At 35.0% G+C, this 16707-nt stretch overlaps 1 pseudogene; it reads left to right on the top strand.

The window, feature by feature from the left end:
- The first annotated feature begins 243 nt into the window (after nt 1–243).
- Nucleotides 244–338, top strand: LOC116422053 (annotated as a pseudogene).
- The last annotated feature ends 16369 nt before the right edge of the window (nt 339–16707 follow it).

The following is a 16707-nucleotide window of genomic DNA, read 5'->3' as shown; positions in this document are numbered from 1 at the left end:
TTGAATTGACATTGCAAATTTGTGCCCAAAATCAAATTGGAAGAAAAAATTGGATTGCCAAACATTTTGCACATTTTATGGTGCATTCATTGAACTGAAACTTCTTCCTGTCACCAAAACTCAGGCTTTTCATTCCATTTTTCTTCCAAAAGTGCTAACCCAGTTGAAGATCATAGAACATCATGATCTTAGAAGAAATGCAATTGTAGATAAGCTTAATGCCAACAGAGAAATTTGAAGGCAGTGCTTGCTTCAGCAGTACATATACTAAAATTGGAACTATACGGAGAAGATTAGCATGGGCACTGTACAAAATTCATGGAGCATTTCATTTTTTTTCCCTAGTACTGACTAAGAGTTAAAGCAATGGATCAGTGGAATAGTCTGGATTCACATTACATAGTAGCTAATGACCATATAGTTTTTGAGAAATGCAAGGAACCCCTCTTTGGAACAAGAACTCATTATTTGACAAAAATTGCTGGGAAAACTGAAAAACAGTTTGTAGAAACTAGATACCAATATTTCACATCATATATCAAGATGAAGTCAAAATCAGTCCATGATTTAGACATATTGACTTTGTTTTTTGGCGGGGCACTATCATCACAATATTTTAACACTTGACAAATGGAAGTAGGAGACAACTTGCTCTACTTGACAACAGGATAAGAAGATTTCAATTAAATAAAAAAGGAGAAAACTGTCAAAAAATTTTAATTGTTCAAAAGTATGTTCCTTGGGAGCTGATGAGCCACACCTCATTACAAGTATTTAAGCCATGATGAAAGAATCCATTGTTCAGAAGGTTATAGAATTGTCTTTTTTAGTTATGATTGGAGTAGATACTGTCTAAAGCATCTCTTGACTGCGGCATTGTGATTTTTGTAGTATGCACCATAACTTTTTCCTTATTCAGAAGAATACAGCAGAGAAAAGTAAACCATAGATCCAGGAATTGTGAGGAAATATCAACGGGTTTCACAACTGAAGATCCCAAGAAAGCCTATTCCTTTTTTGCCCTTTCCTGGTTATAGTGATTCATTAAATCTAAGGAAGACAAGATAAGAAAGTATTTAATAAAGAATAAAAGAGAAAGAAATTCAGATTACTTGTGAATAAGTTGAGCAATAAAGCAGAGATCTTTCTTGCTTTGATAATTAATAGCTGTGTGTCCTTATCTAAGTCCCTTAACCTTGCTCAGTCTCAGTTTTCTCAAGTATGAAATGGAGATAATAATAGCATATGCTTTGTAATGTTGTTGTGAGATATTTGTAAATTTTGCAAATTTGCAAACCTTAGAGTAACATAAATATTAGTTATTATTTTCAGTTATTATTATTAATGCATTTACAGAATAACTGGATTTTTAAAGAACATTATTGGTTTTTTCTCTCTCTCACTCTCTTTTTTTTTCTGTGTGTGTGTGTGTGTGTGTGTGTGTGAATCCCATTGTACCCTTCCCATTAGGTCACTTAATGTTATGTCCAGGTATTTAAAGTTCTCAGTGTTCAGTTATGAGGCTGTACTTATAAATCTCACCTCTGATTTACTGGTCACACATTTAATTTTTCATTTTTCCATCTTTTTTCCATAATTTGAACCAAATTTTTGTGATTAAAAATTTTTTGATTTGTAACTATTGTGATATGGTTCATCAAAGTTCAAACTGAATAGCAAAATGGGGATGGGCTATGAATGATATAAGTTTATCAAATGACAAAATATTTGTGCTGGAGGGACCCTTAAAGGGTATTCCTTCATAATAATCATTAATTATGTTTATGTAGCACATTATATACATTAGTTCATTTGCTTTCCCAAACAACACTATGATGTAGGTCATATTATAATCTCCATTTCATCATGAAAGCTGAGAAAATGTAAACAATTTGCCCTTAGTTATTCAGCTATTAAAGATCTATAGTTGGACCCTCACCCAGGTCTTCCTGACTCAGGTCAACCCTATTTCTATTATTCCCATCTCTCTATACTATCTAATCAGTTCCAAAACGCTATATACTGCTTCCTAGATAGCTTGATACTCTTATGAAGCATATTCTAAGTGTATTCTAAGTTGTATAAAATATGCAAACAGAGACTTCATTCACTCTGCATTTCAAGATCAGAATTTTAATGCTTTTGGAGAAAAATTATTGCAAAACACCAGAATCAAAATGAGATATAATGTCATTTTCCAAATGAGTTATGAAATTTAAAACAGTCAAGTTTAACAGTTTATATTAGAAGGCAGTATGACGCACAACACATAGTATGTACACTTATTCATTCAGCCATTCACAGTGGACATGACAATGAAGCTGGAATTGAAAAAACTAAAGTTCAAATCCAGCTTACTAGCTATATAAAGCTGAACAAAGCACTTGATTTCTGTCTGTATCAGCTTCTTCATCTATACAATGAGTTCTACTTCCCATGACTCTGAAGAATATAAAATAATATATTTGTAAAGTATTCTGCAACTGTCAAAACATTAATAAATATTATTATTTTTGTTACAGCAAGCATTTTTAGATATTTACTAAGGGCAAAGAACCTTGTACTTAGTGGGGCTTGAGAGAATGAAGGCATAGTTTTAATAAGATCATTTTTTTTTGCTTCATGGAAATTATCATCTAGTAGGAAAATAAGAAATAGATGACTATTCATTAACTCAAAATTCAATCAATTGGCCAGTGCTTATTAAATGACTATTTACTGGCCACTGTGATTAGAATTGAGAATGGATGCAATGACAAAACACGAGCAACATCTTTCCCCTCAAAGAGTTTACATTCTATTAGGAAAAAGCAATTTGTGCACAACAACAAAAAATAAATACAAAATATCTGTGAAGTCATTTCTTGGGAGTGAGACCCAATGATTGTGGCACTGGGAGAAGCTGAGATGGGATAAAATAAGCTTGAGGAAAGAGGTGATACTTGAACCGAAATTTGAAGAAAGTAAGAAATGCTGAGATAAGAATGAGGAAGGGGGATTTTTCTAGGGAATGGTACAGCCTGTGCAGAGACTTTAAGAGATGGAATGTTGTGTATGAGCAACAACAAATAGCTAAGTTTGATTGGGTCAGAATGTGTGTGAAAGAGAGTAATGAACACATTAAAAGAGAATTAAAAGAGAACATTAAGTCTCAGAAGCTAGGTTAGGGCCAGATTGTGAAAGATTTATAAAACTAAACGGAGCAGTTTATAGTTTCTTCCCGGGGCAAAATGAAGATACTGAAGCTTCTCAAGAGAGAAGATAACAGAATTTAGTGAGACCTAGGCTTTAGGAACATCACTCTGACAGCTCTGTAGAGGTTAGAGTGGAGAGGTAAAAGAAAAAATGCAGGTAGATCAATTAAGAGTCTGTTGCAATAGCTTAGTCAAAAGGTGATGAGGGCCTGGTTTTGAGTAAATGCTGTCTAAATAGAAAAAGGTGAAGGTGGAATCAATAAGAAATAGCAACTGATTGTATATGAGGGAATATGAAGAATGGAGAGAAATTGTAAAAGCATTTATTAAGGATTTGCTTACTATGCATCAAATATTATGTTAAGTAGTGGGAGGGATAAATAGAAGAGCAAGATTATCCCTGCACTCAAGAAAGTCACATTCCAATTGGGAGGATGCAGTTGCAGGTCAGATAGAACAACTTGGTTGTGCTTGAGGCAAAGTAACAGGGCAGTTGTAAGATATGGTGGTACTTTTTAGTGGAAGGATTAGAGTTGTTTATTTCCTATTTATCAGAGTCATTTTAGCAGCCACATCTGCCCCACTGCTAGTTCCAGAAATGGCCAGAACCATGGCAGTTGGGAAGAAGGGACATTAATGGAATTTGGGTGAACAAGGAGCAGGCTTGGGAAGTCATGATCCTGAGTCCCTGGAAGAATGGTGGTATCCTTTATAGAAATAGGAAAAGTGAAAAAAAAAAAAGAACAAAAAAGAGGTACAGGACTGGGATAATAAAATAATAATTACTACCATTACTTCAGCAATAACAACAAAATTACTATTACTATTACTACTGCTGCTGCTGCTACTACTTCACCACCAAACCTGACTTTCCCATTTACTCCTATTATCATCATTATTAATAATATTAACAATAATAACTAACATTTCTATAGTGCTTCAGGTACTGATCTATTATACAATTATCTCATTTCATTTTTACAACTCTGGAAGATAGGTACTATTATTATCCCCATTTTATAGATGAGGAAATTAAGGTAAACAGAAGTGAAATATCTTTTCCAGGTTCAGTCACACAACCAATAAATATCTAAGGCCACATTTGAATTCAGGTCTTCTTGACTCAAGACTCCATGTTCTATTGACTTTACCACCTGGTTTATAATGAATTATGTTTTGGATAGTTACCGATACCTATGTAATAGTTGAAGATAACAAATAATGACATGGAACTAAATTTCAGGAGCTAAGAGAGAAATGGGGTTGGATCTGGAAATTGTGATACAAGCTATAATACATAATATTTAATAAACATCAGAGTGTTGGAGACAAAGTTGTGACATCAAAAGGAAAAGATTGGTACTGATGGAAGGTTATGGATGATGTAGTGTTTAAATTAGAATTTAAAATAATTCAATGAATAAACAAAAGAAAGAATAACATTCGAGTAATAGGGCAAATATATGAAGGGAACAGAAATAGTACTTTAGCAGAATCACTTGGTTTGCCTAGCAGGAAGGTTTCAGAGGTGGAAGGACTAGGAAAAGGCTGGAAAGGTAGCATATTGTAGATGATTTTTAATGCCAGAGAAAAGAATGGGAACTTTACTCCACAGGTATTAGGAATTACTGAAAGCTTTTGGGTAGAGGAGTGGCATTCAAATGACATTATCAGTAATGATACTTTTAAAGTTGATTTTATGTGGAACCAGATTGTAGAAGTATAATTTTGCTAAAAGCAGAAGTAATTATTTACCTTTCTGATAATTTAATTCTCAGAACATAGAATGAAGAATACTGTGCTATTGACATAATGGTAATGTGTTTGTGATGGGAACTCTCAAAAGACATGGTTATTTTATCCTAGTGTATGTGACTGCCAAAGAAGAGAATGTGAGGTTATAACCTATCATGTGCCCTAGATTTTAGGAAAATGGGGAAAGAAGATTTCACAAAATTCAGAGAGACAGATTTTTCTGAACTAAAACCCCATAGAGGAAGATCCTCCCATTTGAAATCCCAACTGGAGGTCCCTCCCTACTCAATAGTCAAGGTCATAAATATGGGAATAAATAAGGGAAAGTGAAAAAAGAAACACTCAACAAGTATTTATTAGCCACTACTCAAGTATGTTCAAGGTTTTAAATTTATTTTCCTTTACAAGGTGTTTTTTATTTAATCCTCCAATCATTTAATATCCAATAGGAAGGCATGGTTGCTAAGGAGAGATTTTAGTCCCCATCTCACCTTCCTAGATCCTGGAAATGCCAATGCTTCCTTATCAGGCAATTTGAATTAGCAAAATGGGAGACAGATGTGTTGACTCTAAACAGATCGTGTATTCCAGATTTCAGCAATCCATTGCTCAGTGGGGGTCTGTGAACCACTTAATTTACTTACTGTAAATTTATTTCTTTATTTCCTCATTTTAAGCCCTCTCAGCCAGAAAGAGCTTCCCAAACTACAACTCCTCTGAAGACTTGCTGGCAATTTATCATATATTGGTGCCAATGACCATACGCATTACTTCCTGTGTAAATGAACTCAAGTCACAGATATGAACTTATTCCTGTGCCAGGAAATTGAACGTGCAGAAAACAAAGAAGGAAGGCTGGGGACTCGCTGCCCAGATCTAGGCCATGTCTCCATGGACATATCCTGGGTGGCGAAAGTATCTTTTTTCCCCCCTGAGGCCCAGATTTGAAAGCTATTTCAGGTTGTGGTCAACAAAGAACAGGCTACAGGAGGAATGACTCAACACAAACACATCCAGGAATTCCAATCCAGTGCTACTACCCAAAACACTTCAACTCTGATTTTGCAAAGAAATTTTGATCCTATCTAGTTTGGTTCTCCCAAGAAAGATTTCTCCCCCAAATCTCCTTTATCAGATCTTCTGGGGCAACTGTGGGCTTTCTCAGCCTATATTTATTTCTGAGACCTTGGGATTATTTCCCAATATCCCTGGGAAGAGGGGACCCTGGTTCTGTCAGATGTGGTCTGAAGGCCAGTTAGTCCTTCTCTTCTAAACAATCTTGGGCCAGCATACATGAGAAAGACTACAAAGACTTCTCTGTATATTAACGATCTGATGGTGGCCTAAATAGAGAAAGCTTTTTCACAGACTTGTAACCACTTCAACTTCACTGATTTTAACAAGAGTTTAGAGCAGGACTAAGGTGAAGGGTGTCTCTGATTCTTTTTAAGTTTGCCATCTACTTGTGTCACAAGCTAGACATACAGACAGCATGTGTAAATGGTCCCAAAGGGGATTCACACTTTCTCTTCAAGGATCCCAGAACTTCATTTCTTATTTTTTAAAATGTTTTTCCACTTTGGAGAAGGAGATAAGTCTTTGATTTTTTGGTTTTCTATTTTATATAAATGGCAAGGGAATAAGGAAAGTTAAATTTGGAAATGAAGGTGATGTAAACATACAAATCAGCACTCTGTAATGATTTTTATTAAGAGTTCTATCCATCTAGAGGTTTCAGTTTTCTATTCTCTCCTTCTCCCAAAAATATGACTTCATACTTATTTTGTGTAAATATATACAAATTTATGCATAAAAGAATAATATATTAGAGAGTAGACTTCTAAACCAAGAAAACTGAGTTCAAGTTCCACCTTTGATCCTTCTGATTGTATGGTAATGAACAAATCATTTTATGTTACATTAATTCATTGGTTCTCTTTGATTGAAGCTTATAGAGATAGATGAGCTATACAGTCATTAAAGATTATAAATACATATATGTATACTCATATATTTTTGTTTTTGGATTGCTTCAGTTGTGGTTGACTTTTCCTGATTCCATTTGGGTGTTTTGGGCAAAGACACTGAAATAGTTTGACATTTTCTTCTCCAGTATATACATATATACACATGTGTGCATCTCTATAAATGCATATACATACTTATGTGTATATAATACAAATGCTTATATAATGCATGCATGTATATAATATAGATAAAATTATCCCTGCATGTAATACATATATGTATATGATATATTGTCTATGTAATAACATATGTAATACATATTGTATATAATATATATCATTTACAATATAAATGCATGCAATATCTGCGTATATGTCTATCCATACAGAAATACATTTTCATATTTCTATCTACAAGTATATGGGTATTTTAAAGAGTCTTATAAATTTTTTAACCTGTGATCAGTATTTCTACTATTGCCCTACTTCTATACCTCTTTATGCCAAGGAATTGATCCTAGATTCTTAAAGACTCTGGCAGCAGAAGTGGCCAAGTTAGGTTGGTCATGCTGAGCTAAAAAGCCATAAAGTATAGACCTAGTGAAGCTGCCTAGTTCAGTCATCTGAAAATCGGCCATGTAAGTTGACAGAATTGTATCAGCTAAGCCAGGCCACCAGGGGATGACTTTTTTTTTTTTTTTTTCCATTAATGAAACAATTGACTATGGAAAAGAATTGTAATCTGTATTGGTGGAGGGAACATCACACCAAAGAAATCATATGATCTTCTTCCCCAAAAATAGTCAACTTATGGCTATGGAATTTTAGATTTAGGGCAGAAAGAAACCTTGGATGCCAAATACTGTCTCTTATGTTTAACTGTGTGTGAGCAAGAAAATTGCTTTGAGTTTGAATTTCTTATGTATAAAAATAGACTATTAACTCTGTATCACAGGAGTTTTTAAGGATGAAATGAAACTTTGTATATAAATATATATGTATATATATTTTATATTTATATAATATATATGAAGTGAAAATGTATGTATATATATATATTCACAAAGTCATATATGCAAAGTCATATACATATGACTTTGCAAACTTTGAAGTTATATATAAATGTTATTTAATTATTTCAGTTGGGTTTGTACTTTGTATCCCCATTTGGAGTTTTCTTGGCAAAGATACAGGAGTGGTTTGCCATTTCCTTCTCCAACTTATTTTACAGATGAGGAAACTGCAACAAACAGGGTTCAGTGGTTTGTGTAGGTTCATACAGCTAGTAATTATCTGAGGCCAGAAGTGAATCTTCTCAACTCCAGGTTTGGCACTCTATCCAGTGTCACCTAGCAGCTCTAACATAAATATACAAATAGCAATGATTATTGTTATTTTGGAGAGTTACTTGCTATTTACGTGGCAGGGAATGAGTATATAAAATCTTTTCCAATACCAATGACAGTAATTATTATTATCATTATTATTTAGTGGAGGCTAAGAGATTAGGGAAGGGAATTCTTCAGTTCATTTTGTAGCAGGGGACTGGGTCTAAAGGAGTCCAATCCAATAGCATTCACGATGTATACTGTCTGCTGGCAGCCCAAATAATGGGGCTGAAAAGTCTGCTTCGTGGAATATATAAAAATGGATCATATCTTCCTCTTCAGAGCAAGCACAGGTATTCTTTACATGTTTCCCTTCCACTTATTGCATAATGAAGAAACGGTTTTTTTTTATTGGATATTGAATAAAAACTGAATGTGTATACCAAAAATTCCAGCAGAGAAGTTTCATCCATTTCCCCCTTGAGGGGAGGGAATGTCTGGATTCCTGATTGGGGAAAGAAATCTTGGGCTTTCTCTTACCTGGTCTTCAAGTACTTGTGAACATATAGTACTGCTATTTTCCTTTATCTCTTGTGTTTTATTTTTTCTTTCTCATCAATTGATCAAAATTATATTGAGGTTTGTATCACCAGTAAAACTATATCGAAGAGACAATTGTTGATTGGTATTGGAAAGAATTCCCTGGTGGATGCTTACAGGTCAATAGCATTAGAACCTCCCAATCTCTCAAGAGTACCCTCAGATCCATATGTGGGAGAGAAATAATCTTGATCTGAGGAATGGACTTTGCCAGTAAAAGTAATGACCCTCAAAATCTTTGCGTTATATATTTTGTAGGACATGCAAAGAGCTTACAGTGAACCAGTTCAATTGATTTGGGGAATGCAGAAATCAGCTGGCAGATACTCAGCTCACCACTCAAGACGAGGGAATAGATTTGATTCCTAGAGTAGAACTTCCCACTGGGAACTGTCAGAGTCACACTTACTAATGAGGAAAAATGAAGAAGCTCAGATCAGCCTCCATTAGGATCCCAGGAACCAACCCAATTGGTACTCCCCACATAAAGGGATTAATCAATATATAAGATGCCAGCATTTCTCCTCATCAGTCGACAAGATGAAACATCTGGCCTTGGGAACAAGCTGTGTACTTGCTAACTGGAAACATTAGCCAAGCCCCCTGGTTGACCAGTTTTCAAGTGTCTGGCCTTGGAAGATTGAGGATGAAAATTTTCTTCCGAGTTTCTCGAGGAAAGGAAGCTACATCTGAGTGGCCTGAACATTCTGTGGTGGTGGGGGAAAAATACTTTTTTTTGGATGTTCATCTTTAACTTTCCTATGGGGCTTCAGTGAAAACCTCAGGGAATTTTCTATAGTGCATGTTGTCAGTATTTTAATCATCCCCAGCTGTCAAAACTCTTGTAACCCGCCTCTTCTATTTAAAATGTGTCTTCTAGGCATAAAATAATTAAAGGTGCAGGGCCACAAGGCAGTCTTAGAGCCACTCCAATGTGACAAAACCCCGTAGATGAAAGGGCTTATTTCAGGAAGTTTTAAATATAAATTTTGTTTTGTCAGAAGGCTGCAGGGCACACATTTTCTATACTGTCAGGCTTGATAGTAACAATATTTATATTTCAAATAAAAAGATTAAATTGCAGTCTTGTGTGTTTCGAGTTTGCGCAGGGTTCTTTCCCCCCAGTTTATCATAGGTCTCCACGGCTCCGTATCATCATGCACTGTCTTTTTTTTTTTTTTTTTTTTTTTTGCTGACAATAGTTTTGTTTTATTGAAATATTAAGTCTTGTTCCGTCAATCTCCAGTATTCAAATAATGAAGGCAGACAGTCACATAGTTTCTGTTTGGGTATCTTACAAATGGATTGTTCTGTGCTTCTCTCAGTATTTCAAACACAATCCATGGATATGTGTATACACACACACACACACACACACGCATCAGAAAATAAACTGGCTGCTATTTTGATGTTCAGAGGATAGGCAAGTTTTTCTATTTACATCTAGAGTGACTCTACTGCTTTTGATCATATTTGATCACCCTCCTAAAATCCAATAAGGCAGACAAAGCATGTTCCCCAGAGCCTGGGCTCAGCTTTGAATGGAGGCAGGAGCCACCAGACCTGGGCAGCCCCAGGTGCCACCGTCTGTCAGAAGCCATTTGGGAGCCTCTCAAAGGGACCTTGGCAGTTGGGGAGTTTCTGAGCCCTAGGAGCTGATGATTTTCAGACGCTCAGGGATGATTCAGTGTCAACTCTTCATCCACACACTTGACAGGGCAGTTTTGGGAACAAGTGCAAAGAGACTTACTGAGCAACTGTTTGAGGCAGATCGGGTCCTATCTACCTGCGTGGGCCAGGCTGGTTTTGCAGTGAATTCTGACTTTCTCCTCAGATCATTGTTTTAACTTGCAGGGCTGCTACTGTTCTTCCAAATCTGAGCTTTCCCATCCCTCGGCCATCAGGCAAGTCGATGATTTGGCCAGAATTTCCTAGATGTGCTTTCTAGGCAGATCAAGATTCATCAGCTAATGGTACTGTTTCTTCTCAGTCTGGGACACTATTTGCCAGTTTTGAACAAGGTCCCCGCCAACAAAGGCACAGCTGGGGATTATACAACCTGAGGAAAACAGCATGAAACGGGGCCTCATTGTAGGGTCGTGTCAAGGAGCTCTCGAGAACACTTTACTAACAGGTTGTAAATGGGACAGAGAGACTTAACATGGAGCATATGATAGATATCTGATAACTTCTAATTTCAATGAATTATCCTTGCTAACCGGGTGCTAAATTATATTGTTTTTATGTTGTTAAAAAACAATAAATATTCTCTGTGAACTATAAATTAGGTTTTACGTAATTATGTCACCCTGAGGCAAAGATCCATTCCCCTGTCCTAGTTATGACTATGCCACATGGGAAATTTATGAAGGATTGCATCATTCTTTCAATGTAAGGGATGGCCATTACTATTCCCAGTTGATTTACAGACTGGAAAAATAGAAAAGAAAGGTTTTAGAACTCTGATTTTATTATATCATTCCCTTCTCCTATCACTTTTAAAATAAAGAAATATCAAAATAGTTACTAATCAATTTGGAGAAAGGAAAAAAAAAGGATGATCAGTAATAACTGAATAACCCCACCCAATGCCATTATTTTCTAATATGTGCAATTTCAGGGACTACTAAGCCCAGGGTCACATAGCTAGAACAGACAATGCATGATAAAGGACTAGGAGATACTGAAGAGGGAGACTTGGCTTTCAGTTCCACTTCTAAAACAATCCTGACTGTGTGACCCTGGATAAATTACTTAGATTCTCACTACTTTAGACAATTCTTTAATGATTTGTATTAGTAGAAGTTTATAGTGAGAACTCTCTACAATAATGAAAATACAAGTCCGATTCTACATAGCCATTATTTGTCAGAAGTAGAACTGGATAACAGATTTTCCTTATTCAATAGCTCTGTATGTGCTAAGGCAAATAAATGAACAAATGAAGAAATAAATAACAATAACAGTACTAACAATAGCAGTGAAATAAATAGCAATAACACTACCAACAATTGCAATAACAATAACAAAAGCATCATATTTCTAGAGGGGAGAGTAAGGGTGAGATACAGTAGGGACTGAATGTGCTGAAATATTGTGGCAGACTTGACAAGAATGCTGAAATGCATCAAATAGAAATCTAATGATCTGTTGATCAGGCTAGCTCAGGCCAGTGTGATATCACCATTCCAATGAAAGTAAAAAAAATAGATGAAAGAAAGAAGAAAGGAAAGAAGGAAGAAATGAAGGAAAGAAGGAAGGAAAGAAAGAAGAAAGGAAGAAGAGGGAAGGAAGGAAGGAAGAGAGAAGGAAAGAAGGCAGGAAAAAAAAGGAAGAAGGAAAGAAGGAATGAATAAAAGAAGGAAAGGAAAAAAGAAAGAGAGAGAAGGGAGAATAAAAAGCTTTCAAAACAAGAGATCTCAAGAAAGAATTTAAAACATTGGGAGAACATAACTTAGTTCAGATCATCCCTCTCACCTTTTTACTTTTGGAGTTGTCCTGGATATGTTTTCATTGTGTCTTCAATGAACTTTCATCCTAATATTCTTATTTAATTATAAAATCATCATCTTCATCATCATTTTATCCATCTGTACAATAAATCATAAAATATCAAACATAGAATTTTAACCAAAAATTAGATGATGCTGATAGTTCATGATGATGATGATGATAATAGCAATGATAGCTCATATGCATATCAATATTTAAGTTTTGCAAAGCATTTTCTCCACAACAATCTTGTGAGGTACATAATATGATTCTTACCATTTTACAGATTAGGAAGCTGAAATACCAAGTGGTAAAGTGCTATGTTTTTCCATAAATAACCAAGTGTCTGAGGTAGGTTTCAAACAGAGAACTTTTGAACCCATTGTTTTTTTCTGTTCGAGGACATAGAAATGTCCACAGATAAGAGTTTAAAAGGGAATAAATTTGCTTGTAATGGGAATAAATGTGTCTGTGAGGGAATAAAAGAAGATAAAATTGATACACAAATAACTCTAATATGACTACATCAAGCTGTCTCTTCTGAAAACATATCTGTGAAATTGATGACATAAGATATCAGTTGTGAAAGTAATGATTTCATTTTTGTAATTCACTTTTAAAATAATTTAGTGCTAATTTGAATGTGTCTCAGAATCTGTTCTTGTGAAGGAACCACCTTGGGTTTAGCTGAGGGAAATATTCACTAAACAGAAACATCCCAGAGGTCTGGGGCCACACCGCTCTTGGGCCTGCATTGGCAGAATCACATGTTCTTAAAACCATAGTTCAATATATAAACCACAGATTATTTCACAATTGCATGTGGAATGACAATAGTAGTAGTATGAAGATATAAGAAAATGTGGTAAATGGTTACTAAAATCCATGTTGAGAAAATTCCTTGGGAAATATCATCAGCTTCCAATTTCAAAATCAGAACTTCATGAAAATAGGAAAAATTGTAGAGGTGGTAAGGGATTTGGAATAGATGATTAATGTAGTCATAATTGTTGGCAAATTATTCCACAAGAACTGAAAGTGACCTCAAAGACCAACTAGTCTAATGCCTCCCCCCATTTTTTTTCTTGAAGAAACTGAGAGGATTAGTCATGTGTAAAGTCATATAGCTAGTTAGCATCAGAAGCAAGATTTGAATCCCAGTTCTTTGTCATCAGAACCTGTGCTCTTTTTCTAGTGTTGTAACACAGGAAGTATTGCATGAAGGTAAGATCATAGCATCAAATGTGAAAACTTTCCAAAGGCTTGAACAGGCCAGTAAGTATTCTTCACTAGGAAATTTGTATGTTGATGATATAACAGGATTTAGCACTGACCCACTTAAAGTCTTTACAATTTATTCAGAATTTTTATAATAACACAAACTTGAAGCTAAAAAGATGAAGATATCATTTCACAAAGGCAGAAACAGAGAACTGACTGGTCCAAGTTCATATAGCTAGTAAATGTCAGAGCTGGTATTGAAACCCAGGCTATTTCATTATCATTCATTGAATCAAGGAGCATTTATCAAACATGTACTATATAAGCCAGGGATTCTCAAACTTTGGCCTGCTAATCCATCTATGAAATTACTGAACACTCCTGACTAAGATCTTTTGTTTATGTGCATTATATCTGTCCATATTTACCATATTAAAAATGAAAACAGCTTAATATTATGAAAATATTTTTACTTTGTGAATTCCTGAAGAGTCTTGAATTCTTCAGACTATACTTTGAGAACTATTGCTATGTGCTAGGCATTACAGAAAGTATTTGGGAGTGGAGAGAAACCTCTAACCTTAAAGAGCCCAGATGCTTTTGTGAGACATAAACATGAAAATAGATACATAAAAGGTATATAGAGCATAGGTGAAAGGCCGTCTCAAGAGAAAAAAGGTAATAGCTAGAAAACTATAGCAAATAAGCAAATGAGTCTTGAAGAAAGCCAGAGAAACTAAATGGAATAATTGAGGAGACTCACTCCAGGCATGGAAGACAATCATTGTAAAAATATGAATGTGGGAGATGGCATGTCTTTTGAGAAACAAGTGTGCCAATGCTGCTGGATTATAGAAGAAAGTAAGGGATTAGAAATCCAGAATTCTTTCCATTCTTCCTGAGCATAAGTTGTTCATTTATTTGTTTTTTTCAGTCATCCACATACCCAGATTATTTCACAATTGCATGTGAAATGACATAATGTTAATGTGGATCTGTAAGAAGATATGGGAAGTGTTTATTAAAACCCATGTTAAGAAAACTCTTTGGGAGATATAACCAACCTCCAATTTCAAAATCAGGAATTCATGAAGATAGGAGAAGTTGCTGGGGTGGAGGTAGTAAGGGAATAGTTTTGGAATAGATGATTAATGTAGTCATTATTATTGGCAAGGAAATACTTAGTCCCAAGAGTTTAGAGTCAGCTTTAAGTTTAAGCAATAAATCCATGTGTCATCCAAACCACCCATCATGGGGTGGTTTTTGAAACCTGTCTTAACAAAGAAGGGAATGAAGCCTTTTCAAAGGATGACCAAGGCAGAATAGTCAAATCCAGTCAATCAAACAAGTAACAACTATCTATTAAGAACTTACTAAATGATTAGTTTTGTCTTTTTCTATTAGGGAGACACATAACAAGGGAAGTCATAGTCAGCTGTCCTTGGGAGCTTATAGATTCACTCTGCCTTCATCCTGCCATAACTGGCCCTTGGCACTTTGAAGAAGTAAAGCCATGATAGTAGGCTTAGCCAGCTGTAACTAAAGGGAGGCAGCTGGGAATATGCACAGGTTCCAGATTGAAAAATGTAAACCAAGATAAAAAAAAATTAAAGAGGGGGCAGAGTCAAGATGGGGAAGAGAACACGTTCTTCTTTCTGAACTTCTCTCATGACCCACAGCTAATTACCAAATTCAGCCTCTGAATTAGTTATGAAGAGGCAAAGGAAACCTATTATCTTTGAGGGAAAATTTTTACTTTCATCAGATTTGGCTCAAAGAGAAAATATTAGACATATTTGATTTACAGAGCAACTTCTCTCTCCTTATTGAAAAGTGGGACAGGAAAGGTGAAAAGGAAAAGTGTAGACTAAATAAAAGGAAAAACAGAAAGAGGAGGAGAAAGGTATAAGAAAGAGGGAGGGATTCTTAAGGGGGAGGGCTGCTTGAGACAAATGGTGCTCATAAATTAAATACTGGGGAGGAGGAAAAGGGGAAAAGGAAAGAGAAATATATATTCTGGGAATAAGATGACAGGAAATACAGAATTAGTAGTTCTAACCATAAATGTGAAAGGGGTGAACTCTCCCATAAAGTAGAAGTGATTAGCAGAATGGATTAAAAGCCTCAATCCTACAATATGTTGTTTACAAGAAACACATTTAAAGCAGAGTGATACATACAGAGTAAAGGTAAAAGGCTGAAGAAGAATCTATTATGTTTCAGGTAAAGTAAAAAAAAAAAAAGCAAGGGTAGCCATCCTGATCTCAGATTAAGCAAAAGCAAAAACTGATCTAATTAAAAGAGGTAAGGAAGGAAACTATATCTTGCTAAAGAGTACCATAAATAATGAAGCAATAACAATACTAAATATATATATAATGGAAATTCCTAAATAAGAAGTTGAGAGTTGAAAGAAGAAATAGATAGCAAAACTATAATAGTGAGAGATCTCAACCTTGCTTTCTCAGAACTAAATAAATCAAACCACACAAAAAAGGAAGAAGTTAAAGAGGTAAATAGAACACTAGAAAAGTTAGGTATGCTAGATCTTTGGAGAAAATTGAAAGGAGAAAGAAAGGAGTATACTTTCTTCTCAGCAGTTCATGGAACATACTATATAAACAACTATTTGAAAAAATAGAGAATGAAGGACTTCTACCAAATTCCTTTTATGACACAAATATGGTACTGATATCCAAACCAGATAGGATGAAAACAGAGAAAGAAAATTATAAATCAATCTTCTTAATGAATATTGATGCAAAAAAAATTAAATAAAATATTAGCAAAGAGATTACAGAAAATCATCCCCTGGATAATGTACTATGACCAAGTAGGATTTATACCATGAATGCATGGCTGGTTCAATATTAGGAAAACTATTAGCATAATTGACTATATCAATAACCAAATTAACAAAAACCATATGATTATCTCAATAGATGCAGAAAAAACATTTGACAAAATCCATCACCCATTCCTATTAAAAACATTAGAGTATATAGGAATAAATGAATCTTTCCTTAAAATAGTCAATATCATCTATTTAAAACCATCAGCAAGCATCATATGCAATGGGGAAAAACTAGAACCCTTCCCAATAGATCAGTTGTGAAATAAGGTTGCCCACTATCACCATTACTATTTACC

The sequence above is a fragment of the Sarcophilus harrisii genome, chromosome 2 (assembly GCF_902635505.1).
Source record: "Sarcophilus harrisii chromosome 2, mSarHar1.11, whole genome shotgun sequence".
In the NCBI taxonomy this organism is placed as follows: Eukaryota; Metazoa; Chordata; class Mammalia; order Dasyuromorphia; family Dasyuridae; genus Sarcophilus; species Sarcophilus harrisii.
This window is presented reverse-complemented; position numbering and strand designations above follow the sequence as displayed.